This window comes from Aotus nancymaae, unplaced genomic scaffold (assembly GCF_030222135.1).
Source record: "Aotus nancymaae isolate 86718 unplaced genomic scaffold, 86718_ANA_hifiasm-v0.15.2.pri h1tg000030l, whole genome shotgun sequence".
Classification (NCBI taxonomy): Eukaryota; Metazoa; Chordata; class Mammalia; order Primates; family Aotidae; genus Aotus; species Aotus nancymaae.
The window spans coordinates 19,653,814-19,672,717 of NW_026988443.1; the positions used below are offsets into that span (position 1 = coordinate 19,653,814).

General features: G+C 38.5%; 1 protein-coding gene across 1 annotated transcript in view; it reads right to left on the reverse strand.

Moving 5' to 3' along the window:
• Positions 1-18,904, reverse strand: part of LOC105728043 (uncharacterized) — a gene marked incomplete at its 5' end in the record, with an annotated part of 112,378 nt that overhangs the window by 623 nt on the left and 92,851 nt on the right. The gene's annotated exons all lie outside the window — the stretch shown is intronic.

An 18,904-nucleotide genomic window follows, 5' to 3' on the forward strand; every position in this document is an offset into this window, starting at 1 on the left:
CATGCAAAGTAACAGCACATCCGAAAGCACAGTGTGCTCCAAGACATTCAGCATGCCTGGAGGTAGTAATGAAGAAGGCAGGCAGGCAATGGATCCTGCTAGAGAAGGGATGTAGGGGAAGATCCTGAGAAAACACTGATGATTACTGAAATATTTACCAGAGAAATAATGCGTCAAGTTCTCTTTGGTAAATCAGTTAAGGGTATAGTGTCAATTCAAGGAGGAAGATTTGTTCTTGTCTGGCAAAGACCCATCCACGAAGCCAAAGATCCTACCTTGCTTAGCCTGGAAATCTCAGAAAGGATATTTTACAAGCTTTCACTAACCAGAAGAAGGAAAATGAAGCAAAACAGTATGCCAGTATGCCCTACCAACCAGTCCATGGTCATGTTCCCGGCACCCAGTCATGACTCAGCTACTTAATACCAGTAAGGATAAGCCAGTAACGCCTTTCACCTTTCCACACTCCTCACAGGTTTCTGACCCATAGTCACTCCTATCCTCTTTCCAGCACTCTGGTTCTCATCAGCAGTCCTTAACTTCTGCCTCAGGTTCTAGAATTCTTCACTGGACTTTCTCATGCTGAAAACTTAATTCTTCTCTAAGGAATTCCCCTTGCTTGTTCTCCTCTCTTAGAACCATACACTTGTTTTCTGGAGAATCAACTTCTCTCTCTGGCGTGCCACCCAGATTGCAGAGAATCAGACGACTTCACCATCAATGTGAGGGAATCTCAGAAAGTTCTTGTGCAGGGGGATGACACATTGATATTAAGGATAACATTCTGTTTCAGCATCTAGGTCTAAATGAAACTGTAAAACTCACTGAGCATTGTAGGAATCACTGTCATCATCTAATTTTTTTGCTACTTGGTTTGGGTGAAATGGTTCAAGGAAGAAGGGAACAAGAAGGAAAGAGCATGGATCTTGGCATAGTGAAAGGTACATAGACTTGGAGATCAGGTACACCTGGATAAGAATATCATTTCCATATTCTACAATCTGAGTTATGTTGGGCATGCCAATCAATCACTCTGAACGTCCATGATTTCATGTGAACAATGAAGATGGCAAGAATTCTTGCACCTATATAGGCCTGAACACAGAGTTGGGAACTGGGCATGCACTAGGTTCCTTCTTCTTTTCCTAGAGTGTCACAACATAGGGGAAGATCTCAAGAAAATACTGATGGTTACTGAAATATTTGCAGAAGAATTAATGGGACAAGGTCTGATAGGGTTTGGCTGTGTCCCCACCCAAATCTCATCTTGAATTCAACATGTGTTGTGGGATGGACCCGGTGGGAGGTAACTGAATCATGGTTGCAGGTCTTTGATTGCAGGTCTTTCCCATGCTGTTTTCGTGATAGGGAATAAGTCTCAGGAGATCTGACAGTTTTATAAGGGGCAGTTTCCCTGCACAAGCTCTCTCTTTTTGCCTGCTGCCATCCATGTAAGATGTGACTTGCTCCTCCTTGCCTTCCACCATAATTATGAGGCTTCCTTAACCATGTGGAACTGTAAGGGTACCCATGCCTTGCACATGGAGATGCCTTAAAGAGAGTGATGAGGTGCTTTCTCCAAGATGGGAATTGAGAAAAAAATGAGTTACTTGGGATACCATAGCCATCTGACCTAGAAAATAAGAGAATTGGTGAAATTATAATTTGTAGATACAAATCCATTCCCTTCTGATGGCCTTTGACTTTGCCAACCCAAGCCTTTCTGATTCCTTTGTAACATGGCAAAGTGGTATCTGGGGAGGCCACAGATGCACAGTTAATTTCTGGTGACTGTCACTGTACTCAATAACACTTTGGGATGATATTATGTTAGTCTTTATTCAAGGAATAGGGAAATTGAAACCTTTAATATTGATTGTAGACAGACACTTCGAGATATGTGAAAGGCTACATGGGAGAGAGAGAAAAGTGAAAAAGGCAGTGTCATCATTTAGCAGTTTCATCCTCAGACTCAGGCACTTTAATAAAATACATCACATGCTGTTTCTAGAAAGCCAAACTGACTGTGTGGTAAGAGCACAGAGAAGGCTCCAGGAGGGGTTAGATGCTAAAATGAGGCAATATGAAGCAACAGGAAGATTTCTGGGCAGAAGTCAGGAAACTTGAGATTTGGTGGCGAATGGAGCACTAACTTGCCATGGGAACTCATTGATTCTGCTCTTACAGGTTCTGTCTCACTCTTTTTCTTTTTTTTTTTCTGAGACAGAGTTTCACTCTTGTTGCCCAGCCTGGAGTGCAGTGGCATGATCTTGGCTTAGCACAACCTCTGCCTCCTGGGTTCAAGCGATTCTCCTGCCTCAGCCTCCTGAGTAGCTGGGATTACAGGCATGCACGACCATGTCCGCTAATTTTGCCTTTTTAGTAGAGACGGGGTTTCTCCACGTTGGTTAGGCTGGTCTCAAACTCCTGACCTGAAGTGATCCGCCACTTCGGCCTCCCAAAGATTTGGGATTACAGGCGTGAGCCACCACATCCAGCCTCTCATTCCGTAAAATGAAGCCTGTGTAAAGTTTTCTACAAGTGGCTCCCAGCTTCATGTTCACAGTTAAGAGTTTCAATGAGCTACTGAGGGGGCATTTCTTCTGATTCATACACTGTCTCTTTACTAGACTGGAAGCTTCTGAATGAATGGGATTATATCTTACTCACATTTACATGTCTGGCACTTGAGCGCAAAGCAGGCCATCCATAAAATTTGAATATATGATTTGAATCTCACATTTCAACTCCAAACTTGACATTGTCTCTGTGGAAACTCCAGAAGAAAGAAAAAGGAAACAGCATATGGTGAGGCAAGATCCCTGCCCATCTTGCACCATGCCAAGTATTAAACGCTCATTCACACAGTGATAAATTATTCTTGCATATAAGCCGTGAAGTGTATTTGAAAGAAAGGGTTTAATTAAAGTTGATATTTCTGCACCTCTTTCTTCTGGCTGCCATTTTGCTGTAAAGCACAATTATTTCTAACACTAGAAGTGCTGAAACAAGATGACAACTTTTTCCTTTTATAAAAATTATCTAGCTTAATAGTAATGAATTTAAGGGTTTCCACATGATCAATATGTTTGATTGACCAACATTCAATCTGTTAAAAAGATGAAATTATCTCTTTTCTTCTTTTGGAAAAGATACTGAATCAACTCGCTTTTAAGAGCAATGGCCCACTATTTTAAATGCTTATATGACTATATGTAATACAGAAAGTTATGTAATGGTTAATCTTAGGTATGTATAAGATGAATTTTAAGACATAATCTTTTTTAAAAATATTCACTTCCAGAATGAAAATTTATCTAGCAAGTTATTTTTCTTAACTACTGCTCTAAAAGCTTTACAAATAGTAACTCACCTATTAATTTTTATAACAATCTTATGAATAGGTGCCATGTATGTTCTTCTCTTAAAGGATGAGAAAACTGAGTCCCAGATACATTAAACAATTTACTCAGACTTACACTTATGGTAAATAGCAGACCTGAGATTTGAACCCATGGACACTTATGGTAAATAGCAGACCTGAGATTTGAACCCATGGCATCAGGCCCTAGAGTCCATGTTCTTAACCAGTGAACAGTCCTAACTCTTGTCATTTATTTGGGTTTGAATTTCATAAGAAAATTATATGGACATTGTGATGAAAAGCAATAACTTAGAAGCCAGCTAAATGTGGGAAGTAAATTACTATTGGAACTCAGTGTATACTAATAACAGGATTAGAATGAAAATACTAATAATAGGTAATATTTGTCAGGCGTTATCTACCTAACATTCTTGGATGTGTTTTCCATGAGTTAGTCATCACATCTTAACGAAAACCCTAAAAAGTAGCATTATTGCTATTCCCATTTTACTGGTAGGTATTCTGAGGCACATCAAAATTAAGTAATTTGTCCAAGGTTACAGAGTCAGCAAGTGAAGGAGCTGGGATTGAACCCTGAATGTTTGGTTGGAGGACTTTCATTCCTACTCTCTACAATTTTACCTAAGAGAAGGCTGCAAGCCAAATTTAGGCACACTTATACAAATAGACACAATAGCCTTAACATGAGTATTTAAATTTTGGTAGCATTGAGAAGTAGACTGTTAAAAAAAAAAAAAAAAGAAAGAAAAATCCAAACCAGAAAGAAAGAGAAAGCATTCTATATCAATGGCCAAAGCGAAAATGAACAAGTGGTAATTACAACAGTCCATCAATAACCATCAATAACATAGTATAACCATGTCCTTAAACAACATATTACACAAAATTTGATCTTTGCTTTTTTATTTTAAATACTTATTTCTGAATTTCTAAATGTGTAGGTTAGAAAAGGTGTATTCAGAGTGGTTTTAGTTTTTTTGTTTCGTTTTGTTTTATAAAATGCTTCTAGAATTTAGCGAACTGATTGATGTATTCAGTGGTAGGGACTTAGTAGGAATCTCCCATGAACATTAATAGGACGCTGCCCTCCTGAGAAGACCTTGATGTTGGTAATAATTAGGGAAATATATCAAAGTTCTAATTGGTTTTAATAAAGACACCCAAGGCAGTTCTTGAAGAATCCTTCCATTAAAACATTTTTTAGCAGTATGCCAGGATGCCTGAGCATTGGGGTTCTACTAAAACACATAGGAGAACTTTATTTTACGATGGGAGCATATTGCTTGGAGGGAAAAATAAATGTTGTTGAAAGTCACAGCAGTAATAACATGACAGGAAAAGAGATGTGCAAAGCCACCAGCTCTAAAGGGGAAGGCTCACCCCTCTATCTTGAGAGCAGATAGCCTGTCATAAGCTACCGCGCCTTGAGCACAAAACTCTCTTGCTGCGCCTGCTTTTGTCTCCGTAAAAGAAAATGACATATACAAGTGTTTAAGTATATTTGGACTCCTGCTGGAAATTGTTATTGGGTGGAGAATGAAAGACGAAAGCGCTTAGCAGACATCAAGCAAATTTGGTTTTTCAGCTGTTCCCTCCCCACAGAGCTGGAAGGATCAGACGGGCTGACCTGTTTTTTTCATTTTCAGGTAGCTAATTTACAGTTAGACACAGGTGATTATTATATCAAGACTATTATGAAGGCCCACACCAGAGCTCAAACCCCCATTCTGTATCTGCAAAGTCCCCTTGTTGGTGAGCTCAGGGGCTCTGGCATCCCTTTCAACAAACACAGCTTTGTAACCAATCCAATTCTATTATGCAAATTAATTCAACCATATTTTATTCCCTGTTCAGATTTCATCACTCAGCACTGAGCTGGTCTCTCATTTCAAATCAAATCACAGGAATTATGCCACGTCTGTGGAAATCATAGAGAATAGGGGAGAAGAAGTATTACAAGAATTATTGAGTCACACTTCTCAATAATTCTTCTCCCCTGATTTCTATACTTGCAGCAAGGCATAAGCTTGGGGTAATCACTTCTTCTCAGGTGCAAAATACACAGTAGAGACTGCAAAAAGGTTATTGCATATGCTGCTCCAATTTCTAATACCAAATTCAAATGTTAAAGTAGGCAGCAAATAAGGTCCCTTATCAAAGACCCCAGTGCTCTGCAAAGGTGAGTGGAAATTTTAAAACTGCTTCAGTGGAGGTCTGAGTCTCTGATTCTAAAGAAATAGAGAATGATAGAAGTTCAACTTTGAAAGTGGAAAGAGCATTCACTACCTATGTGTCCGGCAAAGCTGGGTTCAAATCCATGTTCCATCACTCATGATTTACATTAAATTGTCATAAAAGTAGGTACTATCCTTGGTCAGGTGCTTGAGTTTTCGAATGCTGGACAGTACGCTCAGGACTTGGTACACATTATTTTATTGCATTTTCACCATAACTGCATATAAATATCACTCAGACTTTATCTAGGAGGAAAGTGAGGCTCAGTGTCCTTATGTAACTCACCTAAGTACACCCTGAATCATTGACAATATTGTAATTCCAATGCAAGTTTACAGGACTGCAGAAGCCAGGTTTGACTTTGGACTATTTTATCTGGCTACCGGTGTCTCAAACTCCAGGTTCCCAATGTTCAATATAAGAATATTGCATGACTAACTCCAAGGATCATCTCAGCTCCAAAAATTTTATTTGCTATTTAAAATAATCTTTGTTACATGTGACTTCCACTTATTTTTTCAGTAAATACAATCAGGCTTTATATTCTTAGGGTCTCATGGCCACAAAGTATTATAGGAATCCAGTGTAAGGCCCCAGACATAACACTTGTATATTCATTTAGTAATTATGTATCTCTTTAAGTAACTAAATCATCTTCAAATGACAACATGTTAAATACAACGTGTGCAATGAATAACTTATTATTGGTACTCTACTCAATCCGTAAAACAGCCTTTTTCTTATTGTAGTATTTTTAAATGTTGATCATTAAGATGAATAAAATATAGCAACACATGCAGGATAACACTGACTTCAGTGTCATTTCTGACTATGAATAAAGATATGAATGTGTGGAAAGAGAGATAGATTTTATTTTCAATTTTTCTTTTGGATAAGCTAAGATACCTGAGGGAAGGTCAGAGCAAAGTGGTGATGATAAACAGATGCTTAACATAACGTAATGTCATTTGTGATAGCAAAGGCCTATACGTAAACCTCTCTTTGTCTCCAGGCAGTGAATATGCATCAAGCTTTTTTTATTTGTCTATGTCTTCACTTGGTAATAACTTTTCAACAGTTCTAGGCCTAGGTTGAACTCTGAAGATGCACAGGCGTCAATGTACCACCAATCTGTAGACTGTTCTCAAACGATAGTGACACTGCTGTCTAAGTAGATGGATGATGATATGATGTGTTCAGTACAGATAGGACCATGTACAAGAGCACAAAGGAATCAATGACTACACTTCTGCAGACAAATTTGTAAAGTATCAGTCCTGTGTTTCTATAGTTGCCTACTAAAACCTCTTGCAAGTAAACTCCCATATCCACAACTTCCAGTGCCTGGAGCTTCCATTCCCACTTTGGGCCCTGGCTCATTAAATCACACCCAGTTCAATGACAGCTACATCATAAACCAACCATTGATTATTTCAGCCTCGTTCAAAACAATATTGTGGGTGAATCAGATACCTTTGGGAACGTTAATGAAAGAAAATACGAACCTTTTGCAGTTAGTGAGGGAACTAAAACAGGAAGGTTACAAGGCACTTGAGAAATGCCATAGCTACCAAGTGGCTACCAAGTGACATCCGATGACCAATGTTTCAATGAAATCAAGGCTTAGAGCAAGTTACAAACTAAAGAGAAACAAACGTGACATCTGTCTCTGAGTCATGTAAATAGCAGAACACATGGCATCTGAAGAGGTTGGCAATTAAGGACTCCCTCAGCAGCTGTCTTCATGGAGCCCACCCTACTGATTTGTTCCTGAATTTCTGTGAGATCACTTGCAATGCCCTTGAATGACACCAAGCTTCCTGTATGTAAACTCACTTGTGTGATTTCTTTCATTATCAAAAGAGCAAACCTAGTAAACTATTATAATCAATAGGAAAAAAAGTTTGGTGATTCTTCTAGTCAAGACTAAAATAACGTAGCTGTGCGGATCACTTGTTCAGATACAGACAATGCCTTCTCTGAATTTCCAAGAAGACTGAGACAAGAAAAAGAATCTCTAGACCAAAAGTCAAGATTACAGTGATCTAGCCTAGGTTCTGCCATTGAACCACTGTGCAAACTTAGAAAAATTCTTTTCCCTGTGAGTGAAGTTTCTCCTTCTATAAAATAGGAGGCTGGGAAGTAGCCTATAAAAGGTCTCCCATGCATATCTGCAGGGGTTCGCGAATCTGTGCTATGCTGAGAATAAGTGACCCTGCCTAGATGGAAGTTTTCATCTCATTTTGAAGGTCTAGGTCGCAGTTGGCAGGGCTGCTCTGTATACAACTTGAGGCCCTAGTGACCTAGAATATCATGGGAATCGTGCCTTCTCGGGCTAGGCAATGCAGAGGCCCAGCTACTGTGACAGGTCCTTAAATCCCAGTATTAAGAATCAGGGCTTTGGGCCAGGTGCGGTGGCTCATGCCAGTAATCCTAGCACTTCGGGAGGCCTAGGTGGGCAGATCACAAGGTCAGGAGATCGAGACCATCCTGGCCATGGTGAAACCCTGCCTCTACTAAAATACAAAAAATTAGCCAGGCGTGGTGGCACACACTTGTAGTCCCAGCTACTCAGGAGGCTGAGGCAGGAGAATTGCTTGAACCCAGGAGATGGAAGTTGCAGTGAGCCGAGATCATACCACTGCACTCAGCCTGACAAGAGCGCAAGACTCTGTCTCAAAAAAAGAAAGAAAGAAAGAAAGAAAGAAAGACAGACAGACAGACAGACAGAAAGAAAGAAAGAAAGAAAGAAAGAGAAAGAAAGAAAGAAAGAAAGAAAAAGAATCAGGACTTTATTGGATAGACAATGGGAATCCATTCAGGATTTCTGGTCAGGAGGTTGATAGGAGCTGAACTGTCAGAGGTGTTCAGGAAAAATGGAGGTGAGGAGTGGCAGTTCTTAGAAATCAGTTTAAAGGATGAGTTCAGGAGTCAGAAGGAGTTGGAAGGTCAGAATTCAACAGCTACAACTCAATACACTAGAGGTGGAAGTCAGCCTCTGCAGTTTCCTCACTACCCTGTTGAAAATGGGAAAAACCTGTCCAAGCATGGTGGCTCATGCCTGTAATCCCAGTATTTTGGGAGGCTGAGGTGGGTGGATCACAAGGTCAGGAGTTCGAGACCAATCTGGCCAACATGGTGAAACCCCATCTCTACTAAAAAAAAATACAAAAATTAGCCAGGCATGGTGGTGTGTGCCTGTAATCCCAGCTACTTGGGAGGCTGAGGCAGGAGAATTGCTTGAACCCGGAAGGCGAAGGTTGCAGTGAACCGAGATCATGCCACTGCACTTCAGCCTAGGCGACAGAGCAAGATTCCTTCTCAAAAAAAAAAAAAGAAAATAGAAAAACCCTAGCACCAGTCTCTAAGGGGGAGTGCCAAGAGCAAAAGAGACGATGTGTGTACTTTGTACAGTACCTGTTATATGGTAATCATTGACAAAATGTAAAGTCTATGAATGCAGGGACCCCTGCTGCTCACTGCTGTAACACAGAACATGGTCTGGTCCTCAGAAGGTGACTAAGAAGATGAGTTAAGAGTTTTGTTTATTCATCAAGAATCCGTAAATACATATTGTAACCCCTGGATACCATGAACTAATCCAATAAAGAATAAGCCTTATGAAGGGGCTCTAGGAGTCCACTGTCTATTAAGGGGAAACAAGAAACCAGTGTTATGACAGAGGTTGCTAAATGCAATGACAGGTATACGTGAGGCAAGGAGAGAAAGTAGACCAGTGTCTACTTTCTGTTGAACAACAGAAACATAATGTGAGTCACGCGTCATTTTAAATTTTCTAGAAACCATATTTTTAATAAGTTCAAAAAATCTGTGAAGTTAATTTTTACAATGTATTTTATTTAACCCAGTATGCCCCAAATTGTATCATTTTAACATGGAATCAATATATACATTCTCAAGATATTTTACATTTTTTTGTCCTAAGCCTTCAAAACCTAATTATATTTTATATTTAAAGTACATCTCTGTTGGGACCAGCCACATTGCAAGAACTTACTGGCCACATGGGGCTAGTGACTACCATCTGGGCAGCACAGGAGGATACTTAAAATTTCTTGAGAGAGTAGGGCGTGCAGTCAAGGAAGACTTTCTGGAAGCATTGCAATAGTTCAGGTGAGAGGTAATACGGTTCTGAACCAGAAAAAAATAAGGCTTGGGTTGAGGAAAAGGGGCCATTCTTGAAACCATGCAGATGTAGACAGCTTTAGGAACTGAAAAGATTGAGGTTAGGGAATGAGGCAGCAGTGAGGGGACAGTGAAAAGACAGTGGTGCTGTTCCTGGCCTCAACAGGAGAAGGGGCTGTTTGGGGAATAAAGAGCATTTGGTTGTAAACATTTAAGGCTTTCAGAAGCCAGTGGGAAGATGTGGAGGGGAAAAGTTCAGAGTTGAATTAGGTTCCTCTGTTATTGCAAGAGTAGGTATTATCAATTATATCATGTCTTTTCAAGTTTGGCAATTTCACTGCATTATTAAATTCTAGAATCTCAGAGTTGAATGACACTCTTTTACTTCTATAGACCAATGGGAAAACTGAGATACAGAGATGATAACTAACTTATTCAAAATAAAATAAAAAGTGAAAAAAAACATTGAAAACCTAGAGAAAAAAGCAGAGAGGACAGGGGAGGCATCAAGAGGGAAAAGCTAACTTTTACAGCACCCACCTTGCCCTCTCTCCCAAAAACCTGGTTTAAAAACAGTCTTCCCTTTTAAACTATTTCTGTGGAAACAACCAGTCCAGGTTCTATAAGGGGGAGGAAAAAAAAAAACATTCATAAGTAATGACCTGAGAGAGCTCTTTAAAGATTTTCAGTGGATAACTGAACTAAGAATAACAATCTGCATATTCTCCCTGGAATCTAACGTCCTGCAGAGAACCACTCTCCACAGTCTGGTTTGTAAAGTATAAAAAATGAGAGGAAGAATTGTCCCAAAGTGGCCTTAATAACAGAAAACGGCTTGATGTGGTCTTTCAAAATAATTGCCAAAGCCAGGGAAGAGAGTGCCTTAATCACCACTGCCAAGAGCCTTTAGAATTCTGAGATATCTGTCCTGTGCTCATAATCCACCAGGGTCCCCATGCATCCATGCAGCTTAATCAGATTGTGTGGATGGATGCCACTGAACAGCAAGGAGGAATGCAGAAAGTCAAACTGCTTCCAATTATCAGAAATTTGACTTTCACCAGCATGTGGGTGGGTTGTTCTGAAGGACTCCTTTCTAATGTACCTCACCAAACCACTCCATCACACTAAGATTAGACTAAACTCTGCCACATTTTTAAATGGCTTTTTTTAATATCTATATATACCACAGAGTGTTTCCACCTCCCTTTATTTTAAGAAAGCAGACATCAACAATAGCCTCATAATGATCTCATTGTTCGTTTCAAATAATCCAATCTTTGAAGCCTATTTCTTTCTTTTCAGGTGTATTAGTGTCATTTATCAAAAGTAATGAGAGTTTTTCAAGTTAAGGATAAAAGAAAAGTAATGGGATACAGCAAACTAGTCAAGTGCTTAGTACAAACGCAGAGCATTTTCTGAAGCATATGCGGAACACCTCTTAGACAGGCAGGACTTTCAAAGGCAACATTAAGCATCTTTTGTGGGTCTCAGATAATATGGCTCACTTAATTAGATTTTCCATAATTCCAGGTAATCCTATTGTGAATTACAGACATGAATTTTGACTTGCCTGACAGAAATACCTATTGCTACAAATGCATTTCTGGAAAAAATAATGCTTTATTTATAAATTATTACCAGAATGTTCACAGGGGAAACCCAAAAATGGGATTCAGCCTGGGAGGCCACATAGGTTCTTGGCTTCATACAGGAAGGAATTCAAGAGCAATCCCAGAAAGTAAAGTGAAAGCGAGCTTATTAAGAAGTAAATGAATCAAACAGTAGCTACTCCATAGGCAGAGCAGCAGCATACAAGTATACTAAGTATACAAATGGTTATTTCTTGATTACATGGTAAACAAAGGGGATGCTATTCATGGTTTTCTAGGAAAGGGCTAAGGAGTTCCCAGAACTGAAGGCTATTCCCCTTTGTAGACCATATAGAGTAGCTTCCAGATGTTGCCATGGCATCTGTAAACTGTCATGGTGCTAGTGGGGGTGTCTTCTAACTCAGAAATGCATTCTAATTAGCAAATAATGAGCAATGAGGATAATCAGAGGTCGATTTCATTGCCATCTTGGTTTTGTTGGGCTTTGGCTAGCTTCTTTACTGCATCTCCCCTTATCAGGAGGGTCTTTGTGACCTCTATCTTGTGATATCAGTCCTGTTGACCTCCTGTCTCATCTTGTGGTGAAGAATGCCTAACCTTCTGGCAAAGCAGCCTAGCATATCTATTTTCATTTTACCTATCGCCTATTTAAGATGGAGAGGCTCCTGCTCAAATGCCTCTGACATATTTCCTCCCTCCTTTTTGCAAGAGAATGCTTAATTCTGAGGGTTGTAGAGGGATGAAGATCCATCTTTCATAACTTCTTCAGGCTGAATAGAAGCAATGACATTCCTGTCTAACTATTAGGGTCTCTTTTATTCCGGGTAGATCGTAGCTCAGTCAGACAGTGTCAATACAGTGAGGGCCATTCATAACTGAATCTTGAGAAAAATGGAAATATGAAAGATTAGTAAGTGTTCAATTTGAGAAAATGTTGAGTAAGTGTATCTTGTATTCCTACACAAAGAGGATGACAGAAATATTTTCCACAACAGTAACACAAAATAAAATTATCCCAAGTAAACTAAATAAGAAGGCTTTCCATGAACTGGACAGTTGTTCATACTAAGTTAATATGGAGTAGTCAGCTGATTCCAATATGTGCCCAGAATTAGAATGCTCAACTAGATCTTTATATTACCTATTCCTCTTATTTCTTCTAATCAGCAGCCAGAGATCACTAATTGCTTCACAGGAATAAACAGAGTCAGACTAAATTGCAGAAAATACTCGAAAACAATAGACCAGACCAGAATCTAGTAACAGGTATATTATACTTTTTGAAACAATTTTTCTCTCTGGTTCCCACTTATATTAAAAACAAATCATGGTAGAACTGATTTGTTTGCAAAATAAGTTTTATTCTTACTATACTTGGCTTAATTATCTGTATAAAGTACAGCAAAAATAATTATTTGCCATATAGTCGCATTTTTAAAATTGGCTTTGATGGAACTTTGTTCAACAAGGAATCTTAGATGAGACTTTTTAAAGCCTTAAGCTCAGTCATGGATTTATTTGTGGCTGCAAGTACTTGAAACCCTCTCCACTGAAGAACCCAAGATAACTTGGGGCTTCTGGGCCTGTCAGAAAGTGACATTCTTTATTTTCCACAGGTTAGGAACCCCATACAGGGACTCCATAGGCAAGGTATGAGGCCAGTTTACCCAAGTGGCTTTCATTGGCTCTATAAGTCAGCTTTGATTCCTTAAAGCAGTCTGTTTGAATCTAAAAGCACAGCATTCTAGCCAAAGTCTTGGAAAAATAAGAGTGTTTTTCAATTTTGCCTGCCTGGTTACAAAAGAAAACAGACTCTCGCTGCACTTATGCAAATGACTATATTGCTATAAGGTAAGAATACTCACATAGTTTTCAAATTCTGGAAAAATAGGGGAGAGATAAATAAATGTGCTCCAAATTTTGCTCATAGTAATACACTTTTCTCAATTGCTGGAAACCATAAATAACTAAGAAAAAAGTTTTATCAGCTCTGAAATAAAAAACAGAAAGGATCAGCAATGTTTTAAGGAAAAAGTCATGAAAGAATTACTTCAGTCTTTTATTACTTTGGTCTATGCAATTAATTCCTATTTTGCTCGATATTTATGAACACAGTTTTCCAACAATGTCTTGGAAGTATTTTTTGTCTCTGTTTTACTGGTACACTTTCCCAACTTATTAAAGACCTGCATTTAAAAGTACTCATCAGAGTCCTATAAGTGACTATAAACCATGTTTTCAGGAGAACCAAAGCATCACACCATTGTCTGTGGAGGACAAAAAGTCTTACCGTAGCCACAGTCAAAGATGCTATTGACAAGAAAATGCAGTTACCTCTGTGGTACACAACAATTTAACATAACAGTTATGAGCATTACTGATAACATACACTAATTCATGTAAGAATTATAGGGGTTTCATATAATCTGGAAACATATACGAATAACACAGTTATACAAATAAAATCCAAAGAAAGCCAAACACCATTTTATATTATACAATGTTTCCTGTATGATTTTAATATAACAAATAACCAAAATATGTCATTTTTGGACTTTAGGGGACTTAGTATTTAAAAGGATTAATAAGAGCAGAAAATAATTTATAATTTGATTTTGGAAAGTTTGTCAAATATCTAAGGTGTAAAACATTTGATATTGTAAGACAGAATTTCAGGTCATCATAAATCATTTACTTATCCAAAATAATAACTGAAAATTTCAAAAATGTAATAACCTTACTCATTGATAAAGGGGATACTTAATTTTCCAAACAATCTGTCTCCTTTCTCTCCTTTCTTTTCCCATTGTTTATTCAAAAGACAAACAAAAGTCTTTCATTATCTTTTAATATTACATGAAAATTTTGTTCAAAAGAGAAAGCCAAATTTCACTTTTGCATTAGTGCATCAAGTCTAACTTTAAATAAAACATTGTAAACAAATTTATTCAAGTTTAATTTATTTGACCATAAGTTAAAATTTTCATAAACCTTTTATAACTCTTTATTATTTTCTGTTAAGGAGCATATTAATGTTCGAAAACGCCCCATTATTCTGACACATGTGTCTGACACATGACAGATTTTCTATCAGTGTGCTTTTATTATAATATTTAATTTTTGGAAATATTGAATAATACCCTTTTAATTTTAGTCAACTTGCATACAGAATTCTTTACAAGGTCAGTTTTTAAACAATACAAGTTTAATTTTTCATGAACCTTCCACAAATTGCTCAAAATTTCAGCTTTAGCCTATCTCACTTAAAACAATTTTTCAACTCTTTAAACTAGGCATAAAATCCAGTTTCCCATGCCTCCTTATAATCTTTTACCAAAAACACACTCTACTTTCTTTACACACCTTGAATGTAGAACTCTTCCTACAGTAGTTTCAGTTATATATGTTACAATGTTAACTATTAGCAACTTTTATTTTTGGTTAAAAACCTGATAAGTGATGTTAATTATGTGCCAGGTGCAGAGCCTAGAACACCAGATAGAAGCGCAAATAAGGTCTGACTCTTTCCAGCAAAGCCAGGGACAGGGCTGATAACATATGTCTGTCCTTAGGCCTTATGTAGAATCTGATTGCTCCACAGCAGGTAAGTCGAACAATTACCAAAGACAATGGAGCAGTTTATGTAGTTTAGTAAACATAGTATCTGACTTGCCTAATTTAGACCAAATGTATAAATTTTGAAGAAATTTTTATTGTACCAGAAATCTTTTCTTTCTTTCTTTTTTTTTTTAGATGGAGTCTCACTATATTGCCCAGGCTGAAATGCAGTGGCATGATCTCAGCTCACTGCAACCTCCACCTACTGAGTTTAAGCAATTCTCCTGCCTCAGCCTCTCAAGTAGCTGGGATTACAGGACCACACCCAGATAATTTTTATATTTTTAATAAAGATGGGATTTTGCCATTTTGACCAGGCTGGTCTTGAACTCCTGACCTCAAGTGATCTGCCCACCTTGGCCTTTCAAAGTGCTGGAATTACAGGCATGACCCACCATGTCCAGCCCCAATAATCTTTAAAGTTACCTTTTTTTTTTTTTTGACAGAATTTTGCTCTTGTTGCCCAGGCTGGAGTGCAATTGCACGATCTTGGCTCACCACAACCTCTGCTTCCCGGGTTCAAGTGATTCTCCTGCCTCAGCCTCCTGAGTAGTTGGGATTACAGGCATGTGCCACCACGCCTGGCTAATTTTGTATTTTCAGTAGAGATGGGGTTTCTCCATGTTGATCTGGCTGGTCTCGAACTCCCAACCTCAAATGATGTTCCTGCCTTGGCCTCCGAAAGTGCTGAGATTACAGGCGTGAGCCACTGTGCCCAGACAATAATCTTTAAAACTATCTTTATTTCCCAAAGATTACTAAAGTCATGTGAACTGAATGGTGTTAAAGTTTTCATTTTTTTGATAAAGTATTTAAGTGCTTATTTTTCTTTAAGTCAATTAGAGCTCTTTTATATAAATAGCACACACATACAACACATATAAATAGACAGAGAGGAGAAGATCTAGTAGTTGTAAAATTTTTCATTTGCCAGTTTTTAGGTTTTTCTTAATTGAATAACTGGCTTCAGGGTGGAGCCCTTTCAGAAGCATGGACAGGAGAGCATTCAGTTTCTAGGACCAAATAAGCAGGCACAGCTGGAAGGCAAAACACCAAAAATCAATAATCTCATTTTTTTTAACCAAATCCTGGATCCCCAAAAAGGGAATCAGCCTGTTCCCCCAGAAGTCTTACCCCTCAGTGGGAGGTGGGGACATCTTTATACTTTCTAGGTGACCAAGAGCATGCTTCTCTGATCCAAGAGCAGAGTGCATCCCCCATAACTACCATTAGCCATCTCTAAAAGTATATTCCCTACCTAGTTATTACACACCAAAGCTCTCTCATAATGCAAAGTAATTTCTGATACCTGCAAAACTAAAAAACACCGGATAACTCAATGCAAAACAGAATAGGGCCTTAGATTTTGGGAGGATCTATCCATTTTCAATTCCTGGGGTTCCATAAGGAAAACAGAGGTTTTCCCCAAAATGGGGGTCTGGGGCACCTCCTCTGTTTTCCCAAGGACTTCCAGAATGTTAGAAATCATCTCACACCCTCTCATATGGGTCTCAAGAGTGTTAAGAAGACAAAACAGAGAAAAACAATTCAGTCATCTGAGAAGTAAAAAAGCTTTTTTAATTTCAGAAAAACAAAATTCAAGAAGAGAAAAACAAACGTAAATGACATATATGTGTATATATATATCTGATATATATGTGTGTATATATATATATATCAGATATCCATGTTTAATTAAGCTAACTCTCAACAGTAGAGCTCTTTAAAAAAAAATCTTTTTAAATCTCTTAACACCAGACTCTAGGCAGGACAAATAGCCAGCTCCTCTGGCTTTTAAGCTATTTATTGTTTTTGTTTTGTTTTGTTTTTTGTTTTTCTGCAAAATTATTTTCACAAGTAAAACCAATAAGCTTTAACTAAGGTTATGGCTTAACCATGGGCCCATGAGGTTGTCTCCAAATAGATGACAAGTGGTTTTTTACAAGCTCTAGAATCACCATGAAAGTAGCTCAGAGACAAAAAAAAAAAAAAAAAAAATTCAAGTCAGGAGTCAGAAACTGTCCATGGAGGGGAAATGTTTAAATAAATTGCCCAAGTCCCACAAACGTCAAATTAGAAAAAACTCATTCTCTGAGGCAGAAATCGAACCCAGGCCTCCAACATGAAAGAGCAAAGCTTTACTTACTAAGCTATAGTATGAGGAAAGCACCATACTGCTTTCCCCAGAAGGAGTTTAGAGCAGACATTTTTGAGCTTGCAAAGGATACACCTTTTCACAGGAAAAGAGATACATATAAATCTGAGAAACCTTAAAAGGACAAATATGAGAAGTCTTAAAAGGAAAAAATATTTTAGAATGAATAGTCAATATTTCCTGTAATCTTACTGAAAGAAAATCAATTTAAAAACAAACAAACAAACGTACAAACGTGTTTTAACATAGGGAACTGACACTTAGATAGTCCAATAGCTTTTACTTTGGAACTCTAGCCACAAAAGAGTAACATGATTCTCTATTTTATAAAAGATATCTCTTTGACAAAATTGAGACTTGTTCATGTGGCTAAATTTTACTAATTTGCATTTGCTCCAATTGCTTAAAAGACACCCTAGCAGTGGGTCCTTCAGGACTCACCGTTGTCCTCATGTCTCACAAGGATCTCCACTAAACAGAAGTTTTTCTAAGTCTAGTGAAAGCCCAGTTATCTTCCCCTGCAAATTCCCACCTCCTATAGCAAAGTGTTAAAGTGACAATAAGGAAAGAAAATGGTGTTACAGAAAATGATAACTTTAGGGCATAACAAGAAAAGGTAAGGCCAAGGTTCCCCTTGGGTGAACCTCTAACCCACAATCCTATAGGGAATTCCAATTCCAAACTCCTTTGAACATCCTGGGTGGTGTTAGGGTGTGGCCAACAGCACTAAATGCTGGAAAAAAAAACCAGAGTCCCCAAGTATTGGCCAGCGAGGGTCCCCACAACAAATGCTGAAAACCCCAGAGCATCAAGATGCAGCCAGCAGTGAACCCCCAAAACATAAGACCTAACACAACTGGAGCCACAGAACCACATGACTCTGGTGTCTCAAGATCAACACAACAGAGGACCTCATATAGCCAAAGGTCCTTCCTTAAACGATTGCCCAAAGAGTCAAAGCAAAGATTACAAATGTGACCAAAAAATTAGAATAAGCACGGATTTGGGCATTAAGAGAAAGAAAGTAAAATGGCCAGTTGTTAATAATTAAAGAAAAAAGATCTGAGAGAAGGGGCAATAACATGGGTTATAAAGGATGTGACCAGCCAGGCGTGCCTCTGTCTGTCGAGGACACCCAGAAAACAGAAGACTGCATCAGGCTAACAAGCCAAAGGCCTCACAGCCACTCATCTGTCTGTCCAAAATAAATAAGATGGAAAAGGACAGAAGTGCCCAAATCAAAGGGAAATAGCGAGTTTAATTTGGATTAAGGGAGACTCAGCCACCCATCATTCAGGTCCGTATGGTACCCATGAGTCTTAATTTGGCATCCAGATGGGAGGTCTACGTTGCCCCTTCATTGGTGGCCAGAAAAGATGTCACAGGGTCAATCCCAAAATTGAGGTTCAGCCTGGGAGGTCACAGGGTTCTTGGCTTCTTGTAGAAAGAAGTTTAAGAGCAAGTCCACAGAGTAAAGTGAAAGCAAGTTTACCAAGAAAGTAAAGAAATAAAGAGTGGCTACTCCTTAGGCAGAGCAGTGGCATGGGCTGATTGACTGAGTATACATATGTCATTTCTTCATCTTATGCTAAACAAGGGTTTTCTAGGAAAGGGGTGGGGAGTTCTTGCAACTGAGGGTTCCACTCCCTTTTAGACCATATATGGTAGCTTTGGGACAGTTGTTATGCCATTTGTAAACTGGTGGGAATGTCTTTTAGCATTGGACTGCATTACAATTAGCCCATTCAAGAT